General features: G+C 52.0%; 1 protein-coding gene and 1 pseudogene across 5 annotated transcripts in view; one reads left to right on the forward strand and one right to left on the reverse strand.

Moving 5' to 3' along the window:
• Positions 1 to 22,496, reverse strand: part of STAG1 (stromal antigen 1) — a 391,372-nt gene extending 368,876 nt beyond the window's left edge. For 3 of the 5 annotated variants that reach the window (XM_054039941.1, XM_054039940.1, XM_054039942.1), the window contains exon 1: positions 22,344 to 22,496. The gene's annotated coding sequence lies outside the window, so the exon portion shown is untranslated. Of the gene's footprint in view, positions 1 to 5,638; positions 5,682 to 18,501; positions 21,454 to 22,343 lie in introns of those variants that run through there. The other 2 variants (XM_054039943.1, XM_054039944.1) reach the window with 2 other exon arrangements.
• LOC128843816 (U2 spliceosomal RNA) lies at positions 6,774 to 6,893 on the forward strand (annotated as a pseudogene).
• Positions 22,497 to 25,016: the final 2,520 nt, after the last annotated feature.

Genomic DNA, 25,016 nt, shown 5'->3' on the forward strand with positions numbered 1-25,016 from the left:
TTGCATATATCTGCATTCTGTGTTTGTGAAGGCTCTGAATGCCTATACTTCAGGTCCCCAGTCAGTCTTTCCTTTGCAGCAGTACTACACCTAGTCCATTTTTAGAGGCATGCAAGGAACTTTTTATATGTCAAAAAACATTAAAATATAGCCATGCAAATTCATAGATGAGTACTGTAATTTTTTTTTCATTTTGACTGTTTCACGCACCTAAACAATCTTCTCATATGCACTGTTTTATCAATTAGATTATCTATGAACTTTCCCAACAAAGTTAATACACTCACAATCCCTTGTAAAGTCTCTTTTTGTTTTGCCTGTCCATACACAGGGTAACTTGTACTTTCGCAAGACCCAATTCCTGGCTTGATTCCAGATGTAAAATAGGTGTTCTGTCCCCACTGTGACAAAGACACAGGTGTGCCTAACTTTTTGGTTTTCTGCATGATGGAGCGAAGCAGCAGCTTCCCACCACAGAAATAAGAAATCCATCGCTTGCTGCATTAATAGAGGTCTGTTTTTCAGTCTGCACAATGATCATGTAGGTAATACATGATTTCAGCATCTGTGTCCACCTTGTACACAATGTACCACTGGTGTTCAATATAATGGTTTAGTTTGTCTACCCTGACTATTATTGTATGGAATCAGTGCACAATGGTTTATCACTGGAACAGGGTTTCTTCACTGCATTTACAGTTTTCTTTTGTCTGTATTGTCAGACACAGTGATTACACTTACAAGCTCTGTACTTTTGCCAAATGCTAAACAGAATCTATATGCACATTCAAATCCACACTTCCCATGCAGCAGTCTATTGCAGGGTTTTGGCACCTTCCCTTGCACTGTTTTCCCCATGTGTTTTCCTCTTGTGTCTGTCTTACTGAGTGATAACCTCATGCTTTGTAGGACCCTGTCTTATGGATATCAAGCTCAACATACAACTATGACACTGTAGAAATAAGTACTGCTATGAAACCTATCACCATCTTCGCGAATTCCCTTTACAGGAGACTGCAAATCAGTATGTCAGTAACGTTAGCAGCCAGGGTGTAGATTTTTCCCAGTAATAAAAGTAAACAAAAACTTCTCCAGGAAGCAAATACACAGTATAAAAGGAATTTTGTTGAAATATATTCAGGATTTGAGTTTAACATAAACCAATTCTCAAATATTTACAAATGATCTCATTTATTACAGAAAAGTCTTTTATTACAGCACTGTATGACAGTCACAAAGCATTAAAGTTAGTGCACACATTATCTATATGTAACAAAATAGTAAGGCATGTATCTGCCTATGCCAACAGTCCTAGACCACTGTAATATCAAATATAACAATCACTACCTCTATGCTACAGCTAATTTACATGCAACAATTATAATGGAGGTAATGAGTCAGTAATATGAGAGACAGCACAGATGATTGATTACTTGGCCCAGCTGCCACAGTTCTTGTGTTGAGTTATGTGGTTGGTGAATCAAAAGCCCCACAACCCAAAATCACCCAGCACAATCCTCCCCTAACACAAATCAACAGAACCACCTACACAACTCTATAACCAGCACACACAAAAACCCCTGCAGCAAACACACCTCTCGTTTGCCACCCACACAAATTAACATCTCCCAGCACAACACACTCACAATAAAACCATAAACTTGAGCAGCAAAGCCATTGGTCATCACTAGTTCTCATGAAATTTTAGCTACTTATGCACAAAATCTACTCATCTCATCTACTTGAGGTAATGGATAAAAATTAATGTTAGTTTACTCTCCTGGCAAAACAAAATATATCCAAGAATAACAGAATTTAGCACAGTGGGTCTCAAACTTTTTTACTGGTGACCCTTTCACACAGCAAACATCTGAGTGCAACCCCCCCTAATAAATTAAACACAGTTTTTAATTTAACACCATTATGAATGCTGGAGGCAAATAGGGTTTGTAGTGGAGATTGAGAGCTCACAAACCCCCATGTAAAAACCTCATGACCCCCTGAGGGGTCCCGACCCCCAGTTTGAGAACCCCTGATTTAGCAAGATATGACACTTTCAAGATTAAATCTCAGTGACACTATGAACTCTGAAGATCAAGTAAGCCATCCTGTAGTTTACAAGTATATCAAAGCAAACATACTTTAAAGGTAACATTCGAAGAACATACTTAAACTGGTAAAAAAAGGGGCAGATAGTGGAAAAGGAATTAAAAATTAGGCCTTAGGAATCCTGTGGCAAAAAGGACTCTTGTAATTAAAATGTGTAATGCATACGCGGAAGAAGTGATTTAAAATTTCACAAGATATTCAGGTGTCCATTTTTTAACCTTTCATTTTAATATCTTTTTTGGTTCTTTTTGTTTTAACATCTCAGCCCCTTTACCTTAATTTCCTGTTAGAAGGGAGGGGCTGCTGCATTCCTGTTGATAAGGTTAGACACAAAGACCTGTTAGGAATACAGCAGTATTCTAGTTAAACTAAGCTGGGACAGTGGTGTCACCCTCCTTCTGCATCCTTTGTTAAAGGTTTGACTTAATGGAGAGACCACAGTACTAATGATGATTTGGAGAAAGAATGGTGGTATGCACCACAAGCAAGCTTTTGAAAGATGCAGTTGAAAGGAGTAGGGAGACAGTTTTGGATTGACAAAGCTGCCCCATTGCATGGAGCTTGCAGCATTACATGGGAAAAGGATCTGGCAACCTTCAGGTTCATTTCTCTTTGACACTTGGGTCTCATCTAGACTAGGATTTATGGATGTTATAGCTCAATGATTCCCTCAACTCTAATTCACCCTTTGATCATATTCCCAAATCTCTAAATTGTGAGCTTGATAAATTACAAATCTGTCAGCTAATCCAGGTCAAAGCCTAGGCTTTAGGCCTGTGTTAGGCTCAGTGTGTCAGTATACCTCCAGGTCAGTGCAGGATTAAAACAAATCTAAATCAGTTTTTCAAAATGACCAGTGAGGATGCCTGACCATCTGCTCCCCTCCCAGTTCTCCTTGGTCAAGAGGTCACAGAGTCTAGAACAGGGGTGGGCAAACTACAGCCCACGGGTCGCTTCCAGCCCATCAGATGCTTTTATCCAGCCCTCGAGCTCCCGCAAGAGAGTGGGGGCTTGCCCCGCTCCGCCTGCCCAGCGCTCCCCAGCCCCCGACTGACAATTCCACCATCTTCCTGCACACGCAGAGCCACGCTGTGCAGGCATGACTTCACCATGGTGTTTCCAGGATCAGAACCCCAACCCAACCCAGCAGCAGCCCCCCCCAAATGCAGCAGCACACCCAATCCCCTCCCAGTCTCCTATGGCCCCACCCTTGAGAGTCTCGAAACCGCCCAAGGGCCACACCTGTCCCAAATAGGGTGCCTCTTCCCATGGCGGTGCCTGGTACGGCCGCCTTGGTGTCACTGTCGGCAGGGCCCCTAGGAGTCCCCAGTACCACCCCTCTAGAGCCTCCACACACACACACACACACACACACACACCATGAATCCCACCTCCCCACATCTCGGTAACATCCCTTATAGAGCCCCCCCCCCCCCCCCCATGCTAAACCCCATAGAGTCCCTTCCCCCACTGGGCATTCATGGCCCGCCATACAATTTCCATACCCAGATGCAGCCCTCAGGCCGAGAAGTTTGCGCACCTCTGATCGAGAAGCTACATATTGGTACATATTGTCCAGCACATTGTTATGGCTTTCCTTGTGAGCGGTTTACATTAATCAACTTTTCTTTCCACAGGGTCCTGGATTCAAATACATGGCTAGCAAAAGGCATTACAGGTTGCCTTCTGGCCAGAGGCAGTCATAAAAAGTACCAGTAAACTTTTGGAGTGAGGTGCCATCAGTGCATGACTTTGGTTCCAGTAATAGGAATAAAAGCCTATTATAATGGCATTGCAAAGAAGCTCATCCAGATGGAGATACACTGGACGGGAGACCAATTCAGGGAGGAGATAAGGTGCCTGATACCTGCCAAAAAGCTAAGGATAACGCCAAATATGGAAGGGGCCTTATTCACTTTCAATTTTATGATTAAATGGACCATATAATTAGCATATGCCCTAACACAATCCCAGAACATACTATGGACAGTCAGGCCCAACATTCTACTAAAATGGGACAAGAATGACCCCAAGCTCGGAGTCACAGAAACTGTGGCTGATACCACTGAAATAGGGCCGACCACAGCTGAAACTTCATGGCCTGAGAAAATGCTGACAGAATCCCTGGACCTCTTCTAGGAACTTTCAAACACACACATCACTGGCGGTAGATCCAGACTTCAACAATGTTGAACACACACCTTCTCAGGCTTGTAAATAACCTTTATAATTTTATATTTGTAAAGATGTGGTCTGGGAGTAATGGTGGCCACTGTTAAAAGCTTTACTATTGCAGACGTTACATTTTACAGCAAAAATGTTGTGTCCCTTCACCCTCATCCCTCCCTGCTTTCCCCACCCCCAATCCTTGCACTTGCACGTAGACATGTACCTGATAAATGACAAGGCGGGGGGGGGGGGTGGGAAGGGGGACAGAAAAGTGCACACACACAAGGTCTGATGCTTAACCAAGTGTATTTTTATTGTTATGACAGTAATGGGCAGATTTCAACTGGTATACATGCAAACAGCAAGTCATAATTCATTAGCCATATAAGGAAACACTAATTCACATATAGCTCACATGTCACTGTGCCAGTAAATGGTACTAACTGCATATGCTGGCAAAAATGCAATACAGGGAAACAGTTTTCCTCCATAAAGCAAAGCATAGGCCACACACTGAAAAAAAACAAAAACACACACAAAGGTGTTGAACACACACATGCACTTAGGACAGTGGTTCCCAAACTAACGACCTGTGAACCCCTTTCACTAAAATGTCAAGTCTCACAAACCCCCTCCTAAAAATGAGTATTTCCAGGGATTTTCTCCTTTACCTGCATATAAATTATAAAACCAGTGATCTTGGAAATATAAAATTGGTTTTATGACAGGATTATTACACACTTTATTATTATTTATCATTACAGTATTTTATTACATTATGAAAACAGCAACAAATTTCCAAGATCTCACTTTCGTAGCTTGTATCACTTTGAATAAGCCTGTTATAAGACAAGGCTCCTATGCTTCATCAAGAAACAGCATGAAGGCATTTAAGAAGCCAACTCAAAGAGTTCCTCCTACACAAGCATTCAGGTCTTGAGCAGTTCAGGCAAACAACGCACGTTACAACAAAGCTTAAACTTGTTCTTCATTTAATTTTAAAAACAATACAAGTGGCCTATTTCATTTTAAAAACAGCAAAAAATATCCACCTCCCTTTCCATTTCTTATAAGGAGTCTTGAAGTTTAAATCTCCTCAGTGTGATAGATATGCTTGCTCTGATCTGCTTAGCTCTTGGAAGTCCAGGGGCTCCGGGCTGCTGGTCCTGTGCTGTCCGGGGTGCCTAGGGGCAGCTCTGTCCGCCATTAGGGAATTTTTTCCCCCCAAGAACCGCCTGTAACATTTCACGAACCCGCAGGGGTTCACAAACCCCAGTTTGGGAACCACTGATTTAGGGAGAATGGTGGTGATGGGGAAGAGGACATATTGCATTCTGAAAGTACCTGAAACAGACTTTACCTTAAAAAAGCTTGTTAATTTTAGATCTTATCTTTGCCTATGCCTGTGAAAAAATGTGAGAAAACTTTTCACTAAGCAAATTCTCCAAGGGATCAAGTAAATTGTGTGGAAAGCTAAGCCAGCCTCTGCCTCCTCCTCCCGCCACATCTCATCTCAAACAGAACTCTTACCTATGCCTTTGCTCCAGTAGTCTGGTGTTATCGAACAGATGAAAAAATCAACTGCAAATGGTGCTGAATTTTGTACAACTGCCTGCAATATTTGTTCCCTTTTCCACTCTGTCAACTCTAGAATACTGCTATAGTTCACAGTAGCCACTACATAAAATAATGTGGAACATTTACTGCCACTGCTCCCCTCAGCTTTTCAGCTTCTCCCTTGACCCCACCACCTGATAATTAATATTAAAAAAAATGTAATTACTTCCTCTAAATTTTGAAAAGTAAACTACTAACAAAATATGAAAGGGTGTCTACCCCCCTAACACTGGAGAAGATGAGAAAAATGCCTCAAGTTAAGTTTGGCATGTAAAACCATAGATAAAAAGCACCCATGTTGCTGGAAAGTGTAAGAAAAATGTGATAAACCATGGAAATTATGCTTATTTACTCCCCCCCCCCCCCCATCCATGCTTTATTTATTTTTTTTAAAGTTCCCTCTACTTCCTCCCAGGACATCTCAAGGCTTACTCTTTAAAAAAAAAAAAAAAAAAAAAAAAAAAAAGGAGACCCATGAATGCCTCAGAAACATTGAGCAACCCCCTCATCAAGCAATGAAGAATCAGGGCAGGCATGCTACAGGAGTTCCAAAGGGAAATTGCTGGTCAATATGACCAGTGCTATCAGCTGGAGCTAAAAAAGACAAAGATGCTTGAAAGTTGATGGACAAAACCAAAGCCAGGACTTAGGACAACAAATGTAGAATACATACATGATCAGGAAATGAAAGTGCAGGACAGGCAGATCTTTTCAGTTCTAATGATGCAAAAGAGTGGACAACTAGCCTGACCACTTTGGTTCTATGCCTGCACTCACATCCTCATCCCCACAGTATACACTGCAGCCTCTTTACAAGTACTCTTTACACACTACACTGGTCTCTGAGAAGAGTAATTGGAGCTATGGTCAAGTGTAGTATCGCTTCTCGGCTCTATGAGCTAAGATCATGTGTAGTATCTGTTCTTATCAGTTTAATCTTTATTAATTGCATCTGATAAGCTACTACCTAGATCTATATCAGTTTAATCTGAATCACTACTGATACACTGTATCAGCTATCCTGACGAGCTCATGGTACTCTGGGATGCATCCTGCAACCCCTAACACGCAACCTAAAGCTCTGACCACTGTCCCAGCACAGCCTGTTGCTCGACACAGGCTCCCGGCTGTTACGCCTGGTCCTCCCCGGAGATCTTCTCAGATCACTACCCGAAAGAAGTCTCTCGGTGTCTCAGAGCCATGGCAAACCAGCAGATCCAGAGGGAAGTGCGAAGACAAGGAGAATCGCCCCCAAGATGCTGCTGCAGAAAGCTCTTCCATCCGAAGACCAGCCTGCAGGAACACCACCGAGAGGAGGAAGGTAGACCCCGGTCCCCAGCCGCCGGGAGGCCGCCCTGCAGTGCTCCAGCCGCTGGATGAACCTGCAGCCGACCGCCAGCAGCTGCAACCACCGGGAGTCTGCTCCACCTCGCTCCTGCCGCGGGAAGAGCCGCAGCCGCGGAGAGACTGCCTCCCTACGCCCCTGCTGCCCGAGACATCAACTGCCGACCAGCTGCTCCTGCCACCAGAAGTCCGTCCCCACGCGTCCCAGCTACCGGAGAGGAGCCCCGCTGGCCATCTGCTGCCCCTGGGGCCAGGTATCCTTTCCACTGAGCCCCAGCACCTACTCCCTTCAGGGGACTCTCCCGCGGCTCCCCCACCACCCATGCCGCCGGGGGGCTGCCCCCCCTCCCCAAAGCGGCTGCCCCTGCCACCGGGGGACCCATGCCCCACGCCCTGGCCGCCCCCCCTGGCGCAGCCCGGGGACCCCCGCCACGCGCCCCAGCCGCTGCTGCTCCGGCCGCCGGGGGATCCCTGCCTCGAGCCCCAGCCCCTGCCGCGTGTCCACCTTGGGGAGCCGGGCCACGTGCTCCAGCTGCCCCTACCCCAGCCACCGGTGGGGGACTCCTGCCCCACGCCCTGGCCACCTCTGCCTGGGCAGCCCGGGGAGCCCCGCGGCGCGCCTCCGCCGCCCGGGGACTCCTGCCCCGTTCCCCGGCTGCCACTACCGGAGCAGCCCGGGGAGCCCCGCGGCGCACCTCCGCCGCCGACGCACGGGGACCCCTGCCCCGATCCCCGGCTGCCGCTGCCGGAGCAGTCCGGGGGGCCCCGCGGCGCGCCTCCGCCGCCGCCGCTCGGGGACTCCTGCCCCGCTCCCCGGCTGCCGCTGCCGGAGCAGCTCGGGGAGCCCCGCGGCGCGCCTCCGCCGCCGCCGCCCGGGGACTCCTGCCCCGCTCCCCGGCTGCCGCTGCTTGAGCAGCCCGGGGAGTCCCGCGGCGCGCCTCCGCCGCCGCCGCCCGGGGACTCCGGCCCAGCTCCCCGGTTACCGCTGCCTACACGGCCCGGGGAGCCCCGCGGCGCGCCTCCGCCGCCCGGGGACTCCTGCCCCGTTCCCCGGCTGCCACTACCGGAGCAGCCCGGGGAGCCCCGCGGCGCGCCTCCGCCGCCGACGCACGGGGACCCCTGCCCCGATCCCCGGCTGCCGCTGCCGGAGCAGTCCGGGGAGCCCCGCGGCGCGCCTCCGCCGCCGCCGCTCGGGGACTCCTGCCCCGCTCCCCGGCTGCCGCTGCCGGAGCAGCTCGGGGAGCCCCGCGGCGCGCCTCCGCCGCCGCCGCCCGGGGACTCCTGCCCCGCTCACCGGCTGCCGCTGCTTGAGCAGCCCGGGGAGTCCCGCGGCGCGCCTCCGCCGCCGCCGCCCGGGGACTCCGGCCCGCTGCCTACACTGCCCGGGGAGCCCCGCGGCGCGCCTCCGCCGCCCGGGAACTCCTGCCCCGTTCCCCGGCTGCCACTACCGGAGCAGCCCGGGGAGACCCGCGGCGCACCCCCGCCGCCGCCGCTCGGGGACTCCCGCCACGTGCCCCGGCTGCCGCCCGGAGACTCCTGCCCCGCTCCCCGGCTGCCGCTGCCTGGGCAGCCCGGGGAGCCCCGCGGAACCCCGCAGCCGCCGCTGGTCCCACCGCCAGGGGACTCCTGCTCCGCTCCCCAGCTGCAACTACTCGGGCAGCTCGGGGAGCCCCGCCACGTGGCCCAGTCACCGCTGCCTTGGCCACCGGGGATCTCCTGCTCCGCGCTGCTGCCGCCTATGCAGCCAGGGGATCCCCACCACCCGCCCCGGCCGCCGCTGTCTGAGCCCCCGGGGGTCTCCTGCCCCGCGCAGCTGCCGCCTATGCAGCCAGGGGATCCCCACCACCTGCCCCAGCCACCACCGCCCGAGCCGCAGGGGGCCTCCCACCCTGCGCCCCAGCCGCCACCGCTCGCAGTGACCGAGGAGCCCACTGATGCGCCCCGGCGGACAGGACCCCGACCCGCTGCCCGCCGACTGCCGCGGAACCTGGGAGACCTGCCCCCCCATCACCTGGCACTCCAGCTGCAGAGTGACTCCCCCGCTGTCCACCAGCTGCTCCAGCCACCGGGGGACCCCCCAACCACTCCCCTGCCACCCCAACCGCCGGGGACATCCACCACGCTCCTGCTGCTCCAGCCAACGGGAGACCCCCACACCGCCCCACAGCAGTCGCAACTGCTGAACACCCCACCCCACGTCCCCCGGCTGTCAAGGGAACTCTGCCACACGCCCCAGCCACCACGAGATGCCTCCCCGGTTCTCCTGCGGTACCCAGACACGCCCCCTGCTCCCCAGCTGCTCCAGCCGCCACGAGACGGCTCCCCTGTCCCCCGGCGGGCACCAGTCACACCCCCTGGCCCCCAGCAGTCCCCGCCCGACCCCCAGCGGGACACCCTTGCTGGAGAAACCTCTACTACCACTGAGACCCCCGCTCCGCAGGGGGGTGACGATGACACCATCTACCTCACATACCCCCTTGCCGCTGATGCGCTCACCTGCCCCATCTGCTCGCCGCCCCGGCGTTTCCGCCTCCTCGGAGGAGTCACCAGGCACTTGAAAAGGTGCCATGGCAAATCCACCACCTTCAGCTGCGCCCTCTGCAGCCTGCCCTTTGAAACTCAGAAGAGATGCAAGGCACACCAGGCCAGCTGCAAGAGAGCCCGTTCAGCGACAACTCTGGTCCCGGCCTCTCGCCCTCCTGTGCCCCGGCCCGCTGCTCCCGCGCCGCGTGGAAACGGGGCACCCCCGCCAACCGCCACCTTAAAACCCACTCCAACCCCCGAGCCGTTGGACCAGGGCCCCACCACTGAGACGGCACCTCCCACAGCAGGCAACGTTCACCGAGCCCCTGCCAGCTGGACACCTTTCACATCCACCCAGGTGGCCCGTAAGCTCTCTGAGCTGAGGCGTCTTAGTGCACTCCCGACGCCCAACCAGCGCAACCCCATCCCAAGAAGGGTCAGCGCCCCGCCACGCGTGGCCGCCCGAACCCCTGCCCCCCGCGGAACCGACGCCGGTCGCCAGGCCACCCTACGGGCGCCAACCGCAGGAAGAGCCAATGCGACCCCTCAACCTGCACCTCGAACCCCGCCTACCGAGGGAACGGGGTCCACCCCCCAGCCCACTCTGCAAACTACTGCTGCCAGAGGCCCCAGGCCGATCCCTGCTGCCAGAAGGTCGCACGCTTCCGCGACAACCCCCCAGACAGCAGCCGCACACGGAAGACCTGGCATCACCCCCGCCCCCCTTGACCCTGTCCAGATTCCGCCAACAACCAGTGGCGATCCTACCCCACCAGCGACTACGCCCCGGGACCCAACCGCGGAGTCCCCCGACCCACAAGTGGGACAACCCATCGACCACACGACAAACTCGCTGCCCACGCCGACCGAGGAGCCCGAGGACCGGCGGCCGGAGCCTAGGCCAGCCACGCCTTGGCAGGCCGCCTGGATCGAGGAGCTCCAAGCGGCAGCCTCCTTCGCGGAATTTGACCTGCTCGTTGACAGGCTCACCCGCGAGCTGTCCGCGGAGATTGCCTTCAAGAGGACACCGAACCAGGAGACCACCCGGCCTGCCCCGAGACGGCCCGCCCCACACCGTGACAACACCACCAGGGGAGCTGGAAGGAGGAACACCGGCCGCCGTTTCGACCCGGCAGCCGCGTCAAGGATCCAGAAGATGTACCGTACGAACCGCCTCAAGGCCGTGAGAGAGATCCTCGACGGGCCCCCGTCGTACTGCACGATCCCGCCCGAGCGCCTCTACAACTACTTCCTCGGAGTGTTCGGCGGCGTGCCCAGGAACGACGCGCAGCGCCCGGAGTGCCTCCGCCCCCTGCCCCGCATTCCCGACGCGGACGGCCTGGAGGCCGACTTCACCCCTAAAGAGGTGACGGCCAGGCTCTCCAGAACCAAGAATACTGCACCCGGAAAAGACAGCATCCCCTACAGCCTCCTCAAGAAGCGGGACCCCGGCTGCCTCCTGCTCTCCAACATCTTTAACTTGTGCAAGCGCTTCGGCCGATCCCCCACCTCCTGGAAGAAGGCCATGACCGTCCTGATTCCCAAGAAGGGCGAGCGGGACGACCCCAGCAACTGGAGACCCATCTCCCTCTGCTCCACCATGTACAAACTGTACGCCAGCTGCCTGGCAGCCAGGATCACGGAGTGGGCGACGACCGGGGGAGCCATCAGCGCTGCCCAGAAGGGCTTCATGCCGTCGGAGGGGTGCTACGAGCACAACTTCCTTCTCCAGACCGTCATCCAGACGACCAGGAGAACGCGGAGGCAGTGCTCGATAGCGTGGCTCGACCTGGCCAACGCCTTCGGGTCCATCCCCCACCATCACATCTTCGACACTCTACAGGAGTTTGGGATGCCAGAGACCTTCCTCCACCTGATCCGGGAGCTATATGAGGGCTGCAGCACCACCATCCGATCGGTAGAAGGGGAGACCGCAGAGATACCGATCCACAGCGGCGTGAAGCAGGGTTGCCCCCTCAGCCCCATCGTCTTTAACCTCGCCATGGAGCCGCTCCTGCGGGCGATCTCTGACGGCGCCGACGGCTTCGACCTACATGGCGAGAGGGTGAGCATCTTGGCCTACGCGGATGACCTGGTCCTGATCGCGGACGACCGAGAGGCTCCAGGGCATGCTTGACACCATCGGGAGAGCCGCGGACTGGGCGGGACTCCGCTTCAATGCCAAGAAGTGTGCGTCCCTCCACGTCGACGGGAGCAAGAGGGACTCGGTACTGATGACGGAGTTCCTCATCCAGGGCGAGTCCGTCGTTCCCCTGGCGGAGGGGCAGGCGTACCAGCACCTCGGCACGCCGACAGGCTTCCGCGTCCGGCAGACCCCCGAGGACACCATCGGGGAGATCCTGCAAGACGCCGCCAAAATCGACACATCCCTGCTGGCGCCGTGGCAGAAGATCAACGCTCTCAACACCTTCCTGATCCCCCGCATCGCCTTCGTCCTGAGGGGATCCGCCGTGGCAAAGGTGCCCCTCAACAAGGCGGACAGCGCCATCCGGAAACTGGTCAAAAACTGGATGTCCCTGCCCCGGAGAGCCAGCAACGAACTCGTATACATCAAGCACAGGCACGGTGGTGCCGGCGTCCCCCGTATGGGAGACCTCTGCGACATCGCGGTCCTCACACACGCCTTCCGCCTCCTGACTTGCCCGGACGCCACGGTAAAGAACGTTGCAACGACCGCCCTGCACGCCGCCACCGAGAAACGAATCGGCAGACCTCCCTCCGACCGAGATGTGGCCACCTTCTTGAGCGGCTCCCTGGACGGCGACTTCGCCCGGGACAGGGGAGACTTCGCCTCGCTGTGGACCCGCGCCCGCAATGCCACGCGCCGGCTGGGAAAGCGCCTGGGCTGCCGCTGGGAATGGAACGAGGAACGGCAGGAGCTGGGAGTCCTGATACCGCGGATCGGAACGGAGGACAACATCGTCGTCACCCCGGGAGCCAGAGGCGTGCTGGAGAGATCCCTGAAGGCCGCCGTCCACGCGCTCTACGTGGACGCCCTGAAGAAAAAGCCGGACCAGGGTAAAGTCTTCGAAGTAACCAGCAAGTGGGACTCCAGCAACCACTTCCTCCCCACAGGCAGCTTCACCCGGTTCGCCGACTGGCGGTTCATCCACCGCGCCCGGCTGAATTGCGTCCCGCTCAACGGTGCCATCCGCCACGGGAACCGGGACAAACGCTGCAGGAAGTGCGGGTACGTCAACGAAACCCTGCCCCACGTCCTGTGCTGCTGCAAGCCCCACGCCAGAGCCTGGCAGCTACGCCACAACGCCGTCCAGGACCGTCTAGTGAAGGCCATCAACCCGCGTCTGGGAGAGATCACCGTCAACCGCGCCGTCCCTGGCACTGACAGCCCGCTGCGCCCGGACATCGTCGTCACAGACGAGGTGGGGAAAAAGATCATCCTGGTCGACGTAGCGATTCCGTTCGAGAACAGGACCCCGGCCTTCCGCGAAGCCCGAGCCCGCAAGCTCGAAAAATACGCCCCCCTGGCTGACACCCTGCGGACTAAGGGCTACGAGGTGCACGTCGACGCTCTGCTCGTTGGGGCCCTGGGTGCCTGGGACCCGTGTAACGAACGCGTGCTGAGGACCTGTGGGGTGGGCCGTCATTACGCGCGGCTCATGAGACGCCTAATGGTCTCGGACGCTATCCGTTGGTCCCGGGACATTTACACCGAGCACATCACCGGCCACCGCCAATACCAAGAGTGAGCCGGGGAGACCTCGTGCACCCACACACACCCCCTGCTGGACCCTATCCCCTGAGCCCTAAACCCACCAAACCTAGCTGAATCCCGCCACGTGAGGGTCACCCCATCCCCATTATCCAGCCCGCTTGCTTATACCCATGACTGTCCCTGCCTCCCGTATGGGTGGTGGACCCTCACCGTTTATCGACTGTCTCCTGACCCCGCCCACCGGTTACCCACCCCTCATTGGGGACATTGCAGTGTGTATATACTATGTGTGCTGCCCAGCCCCAAAACACCAACATACCCCCTTACTCTACATGTTACCCCCAATGACCAATGACTAACGCTTCAAATTTTCTGTATCGTTTATTTCTTTAAATATTCTCTAATAAAATTTAAATCTGTCAAAGTCCAATGGCTCATGCTGTGAAGTGGAGAGAGTCTGTGTACTGATAGCAAATTTGAATTCTTTGTTGATTCAATAGGTCGGGAATTGCTGCAGATCTTGCGATAGTCACAGTAGATCTGAGAATCACTGTTGTCTCACCCAGCCTGGGACAACAGCAGCTGCCCTGGTTTTGTGTTGTTTGATTTTCCTGAGAACTCTGAATTAGAGGAATTGGAAGAATGCATAGAGGCGATCTACCCACACAGGCTAGAAAGAATGTATCCAAGATTAACTGGTTGTCTGTTCCTACTGGCATCTGGAAATACATCTTGCCAAACATTCCCACAGAGGGAAATATTGTTCACTAACAATTCTTGAATGGCCACTCATGCTTACTGTATAAATGTCTGCCCAGCTGGTCTGCCAATATATTGTTCATGCGTGCAAGGTGTAGAGCTATAAGATTAGTTTGGTACAACTCCCAACTCCCACAGGGCTATACAACTCTGCACAGTTGGCCAGAATGTGCTCCACCTTGTCGGTTGACATAAAACATTATAGTCAATACTTGGAACCACCTCACCCTACAGTTGAGGAAGAAAGGGCTCAAGAGCCCAATATATGAGGGATGCATCTCTCAATAGGGGAATATCAATTTCATAAACATGCCATTTGTATGTGATATATAGCGTCTTGCTAGCCAATGGAGAGAGCTAATCTTTAGATATGCATAGAGTTACGTACATCACAGACACCAGAAGGCACATTGTGTAAGGAAGAACATCAATCACTGTATGACATGAGTTCTCCTGTTCCACTTCCAAGTACTATGAAGATTTTCAAGTATCTTTCTTCCAGAAGGAAAGCACTGCCTTCTTGAGAGCTCAAACCCAGATCGTGACTTTTATTGGCAATTCTGAATTGTGTGATTTTGTCCAATTTATTTTGAAACCAAACGTTTTGAATGAGGTATGCATTTATAATATAGCTTTTGCTCCAGATCCTTCTATTAGAATACCATGATGTGCCAAACATTCAAGTCAGGATATGGGTATCCTGACATCTCAATTGTGCCTGTACTGCTGAAAAAGGTTTGTGAACACTTGAGGTGCTGTAGACATACCAAATGGTAGGCCCTTGTGTTGATCATCTCCCCCACAACAAGCTTTAAGTATTTTCAGTGCATATATCTGAATGAGTTGTGTAAATAAGCATCTTGCAAATCGAGAACCCAAACCCAATCTTAAGTCTTTAAAGCGCCACCAGACTCCTTGTTGTTTTTGTGGATACAGACTAACACGGCTACCCCCGATACTTGACAAGGATGTGATGGTTGAAGCTATATAAGCATGAGAAATCTGAATCTTCTGATGACAGAACTAAGCTTCCAAAGGTCTACAATGAGTTGGAGACCTCCTTTGGGATCAAAAAGTACCAGCAATAAAATTCCTTCCCCAAAAATCTTCAGGAACTAAATCTCATGGCACTGACTCTAGTAGTGAACCAACTTCTGATCTTAGCAAGTTCTCATGAGAAGGATCCCTGAAGAGGGATGCGGAAGCAGGAGTTGGGTAGAATGCTAGTGTCAAACTGAACAGAGTAACCCTGTTAAACAATCTCCAAGATTCACAAGTCTGTGGTGACAGTACTCCAAGGCTCTAATAAATGGGAGACTGTTTCCAAATGAAAAAGAGGCTGTTTGCAGGTTTAAATCCTGTCTGGTGTTTTCATGAATCCTGTCAAACCAAGAGGCCAGTGCAGAGGTAGATGAGGCAGATGATCTACCTTTTAACTTAAAAGTTTGTAGGGTTTGTGTGTCTGTTGAAGTTGAACAGGTGATTGTTGCTGGTATTTCCCTGAAAGGAACAGGAAGCAGAGATTGTCTCTAGTAACAAAACACTGGCACACCAAATCTCTTCACCATCTAATAGGAATTCTCTATCCAGGTTCTTACTTCCAAAAGAAGTCCAGATGAACATAGCCACAAGTAGCACATCAAAGTAACTGAGGGTTCTACAGCTTTAGATGCTAGATCAGAAGCATTGAAGGAATATCTTAGGGTGTGGTTAGCAACCAAACAACCTTCAGTAATCAATGCTTTGACCAGTTTGCTCTGGTCTTCTGGCAGCAACTGGGAAAACAGTGCTATTTTCTCCTATAAATGATATTAGTAATAAGACATCACTGCCTGATAACTAGCTATTTTAATGCCCAGAGCATCTAGCTTCTTACCTTCTCTGTCAGAGATTGCAGAGTGAACTTGAGTCCCATTAGCTCTTTGAGCTGCAGATCCCACCACTAATGAATTTTGAGAAGGATGGGTGTGGAAAGCCCTTAGGAGACAGTTTTTAGAAGTTGCCAAGATGCAGGGTTTAAGCGAGTATTTTTCACTGGCTGTAATAAACTTTCTAAGAGGACAGACTCCTAGAGGATGAAACCAAAACATCAAAAACTGGGTGTGTAGTTTTCTCCGATGCTACTGAAGGGATTTTTAAGGTAGTTATCCTTCCTATGAGCTCATGAAATTGTATTGTATCTTTGGAAGGAGCGGAAGATGATGTTGCACCCAAACAGTCATCCAGTGAAGTTTAAACATCAGTAGCTTTATCTGCATTCAGACATTCAATAAGATGTTCTACTTCGTCTTCAGATGGTATGTGTGGGATTAGTAAAAGGAGATGGTTCCCTAAATACCAATGATCATGATAGACCTGGGCAGAACAAATCCGGTGCAGAACATCTGTACCAAACCCTGGGAGAAGGCTCCCTTTGCAGCTACTTTTCTTCAGACCTCTTAAAATTAGGATAATACCTAGTGAAGGTCAATATGACCACATTGCCCATGTGGTACCTCCCAGTCCTACCAGCACCCAGCGAGTAACTCCCCAACATAATCCCTGGGGGAGAGAGGGTGATCTTGCAGTCTGAAGAGATGGAAACAAGAGTTTTGATAATGCTCTCTAGGTTCCCTGATCTATTCCCTGGGAAGAGAGCAAGGAAAGGCATCAGACCAGTTATGGTTTGATTGCAGATCTGAATGTGAATCCAAAGCCCAATCCAAAGAAGTCTCTAAAGGTAAGAGCAGCAGCTCAGGTAAGTGCAAAGTTCAAAAGCCCAGACATATTTCCCTGGAGAACCAGCTGAGGTCTTAGGGGGAGGTTTGCATAGCTAGGGAAACAGGTTTAACCTTGCAAGATTTTTTTCCTTCCTGGAGAAAGAGAAGGAAGAACTGGCTCCAATGCCTTACACTTCTTTCTTCTATCTTTGGGCACTGATGGAAACTTATCCAGTGCTGTAATGGGGGACCCCAATCCAAAGGCAGATCTGAATGAAGGAGTTCAAGGGACTCTATGTGGTGAATCTGAGCCATCATGGTAACCATGGATCTAGTAAAATCTGCTGACTTCAAGGAAGCATCAGGTGAATTACAGGTTTATAAGGAGGTTTCAAAGGTCTTTAGAGGTCAGAGCCTTATGAGAATGCTTTTGCACTTCAGTGAGCAGAAATGGGAAAGCCAGATTCTTCAAGATATGCTCTCGAGGACTGTTTTTTTCAGCAGAGACCAAGCATTTGTGCTCGGTCAAAGCTGATTTTTGTAGATTCATAGTTACTGGAACGTTTAGTGTAGCTTCAGTCAAGGAAGTAGATATCTGCAGCAAAACATTGTCAGACTTCTTAGCCCCTTCAATGGTCAGAACTAAGACTGGTCTCCCAGCTCTTATGGATTCCTGCATATCAGAGCCAGAAGGTTTAGCCACTAACACTTCCTGCAATAGCATAGCCTGGAGGTGATTCTGATGTTCCTTTCTGGTCCTGGGGTGAAGGCACTGCACATAGAGCAACAAGGCGGCGAATGACCTTCCCCCAAGCAGGCCAAACCTTGCACCTGTGGATATGAAACAAGAAAAGTGGCAGGGCAAGAAGCACACCTTGAATTCTTGTTTCTAAGTCTTCAGTTAGAACATGTATGAACCACAGATCTCCACTCAGGCCCAAATTTTTTAAGGTATTTAGGCACTGCTGCACATAGTGTTTCAATCCCTGATTTCAGAGCCTAAATCTCATTTTCCAAAGTGATTTTAGGCACTTAGGCAGTTAAGAGCCTAAATCCAAAATCTCTTTTGAAAATGAGTTTTAGGCTCCTAAAAAAACAGTTAGGCATTCCACCCAAAATCTATCAAAAATCTTTGGTAAAAACAACAAATAAAATTTAAAATCTGAGTATACTAGAAACATGGCAGCAGCCCTGGGAACAATCCATTCTGAAGGACACGATGAGTTTTCTAGTCGGTCTACTACCACAGTTGGAAGGACCAGAGGCACTCAGTTCCAAATGTTCAGAACTGTAAGGGAAAGGAAGAAGAATACTCCAACGATCATTGCTACTAAAAGATTCCACCACTGCAATCTGCACAGTTGGTGCATCCCCAGATTATTCTTTGAGGGGGCCACTGCACAAATACATTTATTAACAATGCACAGGTAATATCACACAGTATATATCATCCATAAATGTATCGCCATTACTGCTAGAAACATGAGACAGACACAGTTCCCAACAAAATCCATAGTAATTGCAAATGCATTTCCAATCATAAAGTGCATTAATAATCTCTCCATATGAATTTCCAAAGCTCACCTGGTGCTAAACCCATGAGCCAGTAGTCTGCTTTCGGGATGGCTGAAGCTGCTTGCAAGGCATTTGTGTTTGCCAACTACTCTGATGGAAAAGTCAAATATGCAGAAACACGTTCCTATCACCGCAAGAACATTTTGTAGCGACCAGTCATTATGATTAAGTAAGCTTCTCCATCATGTCTTGAGCCGTCCAGAAGCACTTTCAATCCATCTGCCAAGGTTTAGTTATGATGTCTTCTATCTGGCTGCCTTGAGTCAGGGTAAGTCTCGTAATGACCCACGGAAACAGTGGGTAGCAAAGTCCCCAAGAATAGTAGTGGGAACATTGATGTATATGTTGTTCTTCAGAAAAGCGTTCTTGCCTGCTCACAAACAAATACTGCAGAGTTCCTAAACATCCTGGTGTCCTGCACTTTGCTAGTACTTGCAGTATTTATACCCATAAACCACTCCTAATGGTCTAAAACACCTGAATCACAATTCAGTAATAGCTCTTTTTATTGATGTAGTCATTTGCACTTTGTGGACAGCAGATTACGGGCACGTATAGCTCCTGTACATCCCAGCTGCAAGAACCCCTCAATGATTTCAGGGACATTAGCCGCCTTCACAACATGTCTACAGCCCAGCACTTTTATAGCCAAATAAACCCCACAGACTAGGGCACCCACAATGAACCTACCAACCCCAACCTTATTCCCAACAGATAGGAAACTGGTAACATCTGACTCTTGCTAAAGGGTAACACATACCCATCTGACCTGATATTGAGGTCTTGTCATATGAGCCTGATGGACTCCTCAGACAACTTCAAAAACATGGCCTTGTTCATCTGAAAGCCTGCACTCACTACTGGTCATCCAAGGTTTCCAGAACCAATAGTCCCAACACTATGTTTGAGGACTAGGCCCAGAACCGACACTCAATTTACTGCATTTCATTAATCAATAAAAGAAATCACAATATCTGAGAAGTATCTCCTGCAGCTTGTTCACCAATAATTCACAGTTGTTAGGATTGCCATTCCTGGATCAGCAATCTACTCAGGACACCCTCACTGAGAACTCTCATTGGCTGGAGAAAAAATAAGATGCTGGAAAGTACAGCAAGAGGCACTCAAGTGAGGAATCCAAGCTCCCAGGCAAGAAAAGGGGCTCACAACCAGGTAGCTGATAAGGGTACAGCCTTCCAGTCCAGTGAATTCCTGAGATCATTTATTAAAGTCATCTAGAATCCGCAAATGAACAAATGAGACCTCTCAAAAGGCCATGCAAAATCAGCTTGGCCCAGGAACTCTGGAATGCATAAATCATTGACTCGAACATGAATGAATGATGCAACAATGTACATAGAAAGAGACTAAAATTTTAGACACATGTCTACTGTGTGTACATGTGATCCATTATGTTGCTATAATTGAGATACACAACTCAAGTTAAGAACAACCCAGGTAACTCTAGTCTAGACAAGGCTTTACCTCCAACAGCTACCTTACTGCAGTCTTGGAAGTGGAAATAGCAAGACCAATTACCCATGTACTCAGGCCTTCATCTATCCCTGCCTCCCCTAATTTCAGAGACAGAACCTACCTGTAGTACATAATTCAAACCATAAATAATTATATTGCAATTATAATTCAAACTACTTCACACTCCCCTTGTCAGAAGCCAAAGAGCTCCCATCCATTAAAATAAGCAAGGGTGGACAGGGGGAAATCCCTGCAGATCACCAGGGAGTGAGGGGAGTTTGAGTGGTGCAAGGCAATCACAGAGAAATAAAAGCAATTCTTGGAAACACAGTGAGTTACCCTGACTCATCAGCCCTTATCTTCTCATCCACAGGTCACCACACTATGGTGCTGCTCCCCTCCCTCATCATTATGCTGCTTTCATGCTTTCTGCCAGGTCACAGCATCACCTCTTCCCACTGCTAACACCATGTCACCTTGCCCCTTCCTCACCTTCAGATCTCAGTGCTCCCAGTCCCAATGTTTTCTTTTGTTCCCAGGCCATAAAGCTGCTGATACTGCCTCCACCTCACCTCACTGAGTACTCTGCTAGTAGTGTTGATGGTGGCACCCTGCTTCCCAAGTCAGAAAGCCACAATGGACCATAACCCATCTCCAGTCACAGCACCACTGCTCACCCCCCACCATAGTCACCATACCATTGCTACTTCCAATATCCCTCCTACCCCTATGGGTCACAGCACCACCAGTACAGCTTCTGCCCACCACACCATAAGGCCACAGCATCAGTGCCATTCCTGCCCACTTCACCCCCAGGCCCTGCTGTCCACCTCCTCCCTTCCCTGCCCAGCTCACAGTATTACCACCACCACTGCCAATCAATTGTTCCCACAGGTCACAGTACCACCAAGTTACAATGTCATTGCTGCCACTTCCCAGACATACAAATCACTACACCTCCATCCAATTCACAAAGGTCAAAGCTGATAACACTCCTACCCCCTATGTCCCTTCCAAGTGTCAACCCCGCCAGAGACATCCCTCACTTGTCCCCTCCAAGTCACAGCGAGGCTGCCAATGATCCTTAACCCCAACAACCCCAGGTTATTGCTTCCTATGTCTTCCTCCAACCACTGCTGCTGCTGTCCACCTCCCAGATAACCCAACACCATTGCAACTGTGGCCCACATCCCTGCCCAGGTTTGCTGCCAATCTTGCTTCCACTGCACACCTCCCTCCCCTACTACCCACCAGGCCCTTCATCTCCTGGCCACAGCACTGCCAAAGACCCTGCTCCTGCTAACCACCCACATCCCCCTTCCAGTCACAGAACCACCAACCCACTATTGCTACCCACCTCCCAATCCATGTCATAGTACCTTCAATCCCACCCCTGCTTACCAAACTGCTTCACAGCTCACACCACTGCCCAATCCCACTCATATTGCCCACCTCCCTCTGCAACTCACAATGCAGCCAATTATAACATTGCCCACCTCTCACCCAGATCCCAGCACTGCCACCAACCCCAACCCCACCCCAGACCACAGTGCCACTAACCCCACTCCCAACACAGATAACAGTGCTACTGCCTGTGCTCCCACTGTCTGCAGCCTGCCCCAGCTGAAAGCATTACAGCCCCCACCACCCGTCCCAGCCAGGTGACAGCGCTGTACCCCCGCCACACACAGCCCAGTCTAGGTCACAGCGCTGTTGACCCCACAGCCTGCTCCAGGGCACAGCACCGCCAAACACCCCACTCACACTCTTCGGCCTCGCCCCAGGTCAGAGCGCCACCAGCCACACTCGTGCCCCCACCGCCCACCCCTGGTCACAGGACCGTCGTCCCCCACTGCCCCTCCCCTCAGACTACAGTACAGTACCGTGTCGTGTCTCTCCCCCCCCCCATATGACAGAACCGCCGACCCCGCGCCGCCCCCGCCGCCTTTGCGATGACAGAGCCGCCAACCCCGCTCGCGCTCCCACCACCCGCCGCAGGTCGCAGCTCCAGGGGTTGCTGAGGAAACAGCGGGCCTGGCCCAACGCAGGGCAGGGGGACCTTATCCCCGCGCCGCCGCTAAGGCCCAGGCCCGGCGGCAGGAGAGGCCGCTCTGCCCGCCCGGCGCCCCCGGCAGCCCCGCCGGAGACAATGAGATGGCGGCAATCGCCCCGCCCGGGGGACCCGCTGCTCCGGCAGGAGCCGCGCCGCCCCGCCTCCTCTTCTCTCTCCTCCCCTCCCCGCACGGGCAGCGCCAGCTCCCGGCCCAGCCGCCGCGGAGACCGAGCGAGCGGCCCCAACCCGCTGCCCCCGCCCCCCGCGCCTCCATCTTGGATCGGCGCCTTAGAGTCGTCCCCCCCGCGCGCGCCCCGCTCACCTCGGGCCGGGAAGCGCCCCTGGAGCCTGCGCTACGGCTGGCGCGTGGGGTCTAGGTGGGTGCGGGCCGGAGCCAGGCCGGGGCCGGGGCGGTGGCGTTCGCGGGGGCCGCGCTCAGCGGAGCCGCAATCCTAAACCGCCATCTGGCGGCATTTCCGACCCGCCAATGGCGCAGCCGCCGCCGCGCGCCGGACCCCGAGCGCCCCCTGCCGGCCGCGCGCCGCCACTACCCTTCCCGAACTAGCCGGTCGGTCCCACCTCCGTCTGAGCGCGGCACTCGGGGGCGGGGCGCCGCAAACCACTTTCGCGCGAAAACCGTAGACATGCGCAGAACGCTCTGTGCCCGTGCGCCCCCGTGCACAGGAGCAGTGTGCGCGCACGCTATCCTAAGGAGCGTAAGGCGTCACGGTTCGCCAGTGTTTGTCCCGGCTTAGTGATGGGTAGGGTTGGTGGGCGCTGCCCCTTGGGCTGGAAGATGGGAAAGAACTCTGGGGCCCTTAAGCTTGTTCTTCCCGTACCCCGCCCGCTGGAACGCCTCTTCCAGGGCGCCATCTGGTGGGCGGAACGTGTGCGAAGGGGCATAGTGGAGCCTGCCGGGCCGCGTGCGTGGGGCTGGGGCGAAGGGCTCGCGCCTTCCTCCCGCGCGCTCCGCACTCACCTGAGGCCCGTAGTGCCCACAGCAGGCCGTGTCCCGGGGCGTGCGCTGGGCCCGGCGTGCTGGGGAGCTGGGTTGTCTCCCGCTGGACCTTGCTGAGTGAAGGACGGAATAGCCCCTGATGGTGGAAGCGAGTTTGGAGCTCGTGGTCCCTAGTGTGCTGCCTCTTCCCCTGCTCCTCTTGGTGCCTGTTCTGCCTAGGGACAGGACTTGGGCTGTCGGGATGCTCCAAGCTGCTTTCTAAGACATACCCTGCCAGGGTTTCGTTTGCATCTGACCCCGGGCCTAATTTCAGGTTCCTGTACAGCATAGCACTGGGAGCCTGGCATGAACTGATTCTGGTATGCTATCCTATGCTGGCTCTGATCCAGCCATCCAGAACTGTGGCGTGAATTGGAAGGGGGGAAAGTAATATTTTTCTTCTCTGGTCCTCCTACAAGACCCTGGAGAGCTGAGGATGAAAGAGTTGTCACCACAGGTTGTGTAGATCTTCAAAATAAGATCTTACAGGCCTTGCTGGTCTCCTTCAGTAGTGTTGAGATATGCCCTTCAGCAGAATTGAGGCCCTATAGGCATGTACCTTGGGCTTTGCCTCCCAGTCTTGTGATGAGTCAGAATCTTAGCTTTCATGAAGAAAAGCTATGTTTCTAGCCTTTAGGGTTGTTGGACAGTGGGGGAAGCTTTTAAATATGAACCAAATGTAATTAACGCAGGGACATTTATCCAAGTGCAGTCTGCAGCAGAGGAAGATGTTTTCACACTAAAGCAGGTCTGACTTCTTTCACTCGATGAATGTGCGGTCAAGCTAGTGACCAGGCTTTGATCTCACACTAGGCTCTGGGATTGGCTTCCAGTTTCAAGACAGACATCCCTGGCTCTCCTATTCTGTCTTTTTTGGGTCCAATGGACAGAAGGGAGAAAAAAAGTGATGTTATCTAACCAAGTGTCATGCTGGTACTTGCAATAGACCTATAATTCACTACCAAAAACTTTGTTAGTCTCTAAGGTGCCACAAGTACTCCTGTTCTTCTTTTTACCAAAAACTTTGTCAATCTAAAGTTCAGGTTGTCTAGCACTACCTTGGGCCATTCCAAAATTAACTTTAACCTCTGAAAACCAAGAAATGCAGAGTTAAGATAGTGTCTTGCACGGTCTCTTAGCATTGCTTGGAGCTGGCAGTAAGCATTGAGACCAAACCAAACTTCACCTATCCTTAAGAAAAAAAAACATGCTCCAGAAGGATACAGGCCTATGATTGCTGAGGTATTGGTTGGGATATCACTCAAAAGGAGCAGAGTTAAGATTGTATGCGGGGGAGGGAGGGTAGCAAGTTTTTGCAGCAAATTCCCGTCATTTTTGATGGAAGGCACAGTTTAAGGGCTCAAGGAGGCTTCCTGGCCATTTCTTGCTGCCAGTCAGTTACCAGCTCTGTCTTCCTGATGGCTTCTCCATGTAGGGCTGGAGAGAAGGTGGTAGTCAATGGGCTGTGAGGAGTGCATCTACCAACTGGAGGCAGGAAGTGGCCTAAAAGTTCCTATTTTGAGGCTAGTGTAGGGAGAAGTGAAGGGACTTGGCTTGGCATGCCAATCTGCAGCATAGGAGGCCCCCAAAGGTACCATTAACTTTGGCTTGAATAGAGAGTGGGAGTGGCTGGGTCATTACACAAATCGAATCTATTTCCCCATGTTAAGTATCCTCACACCTTTTTGTCAATTGTCTGATTATCTTGATTATTACTACAAAACATTTTTTTCTCCTGCTGATAATAACTCATCTTAATTAATTAGCCTCTTAGAGTTGGTATGGCAATTTCCACCTTTTCATGTTCTCTGTATCTATATATATCTTCTTACTGTATCTTCTATGCATCTGATGAAGTGGGCTGTAGCCCAAGAAAGCTTATGCTCAAATAAATTTGTTAGTCTCTAAGGTGCCACAAGTACTCCTGTTCTTTTTGCAGATACAGGCTAACACGGTTGCTACTCTGAAACTTATTTCACTGAGTGTTCTCTTCTGGTC

The sequence above is a fragment of the Malaclemys terrapin genome, chromosome 9 (assembly GCF_027887155.1).
Source record: "Malaclemys terrapin pileata isolate rMalTer1 chromosome 9, rMalTer1.hap1, whole genome shotgun sequence".
Taxonomy (NCBI): Eukaryota; Metazoa; Chordata; order Testudines; family Emydidae; genus Malaclemys; species Malaclemys terrapin.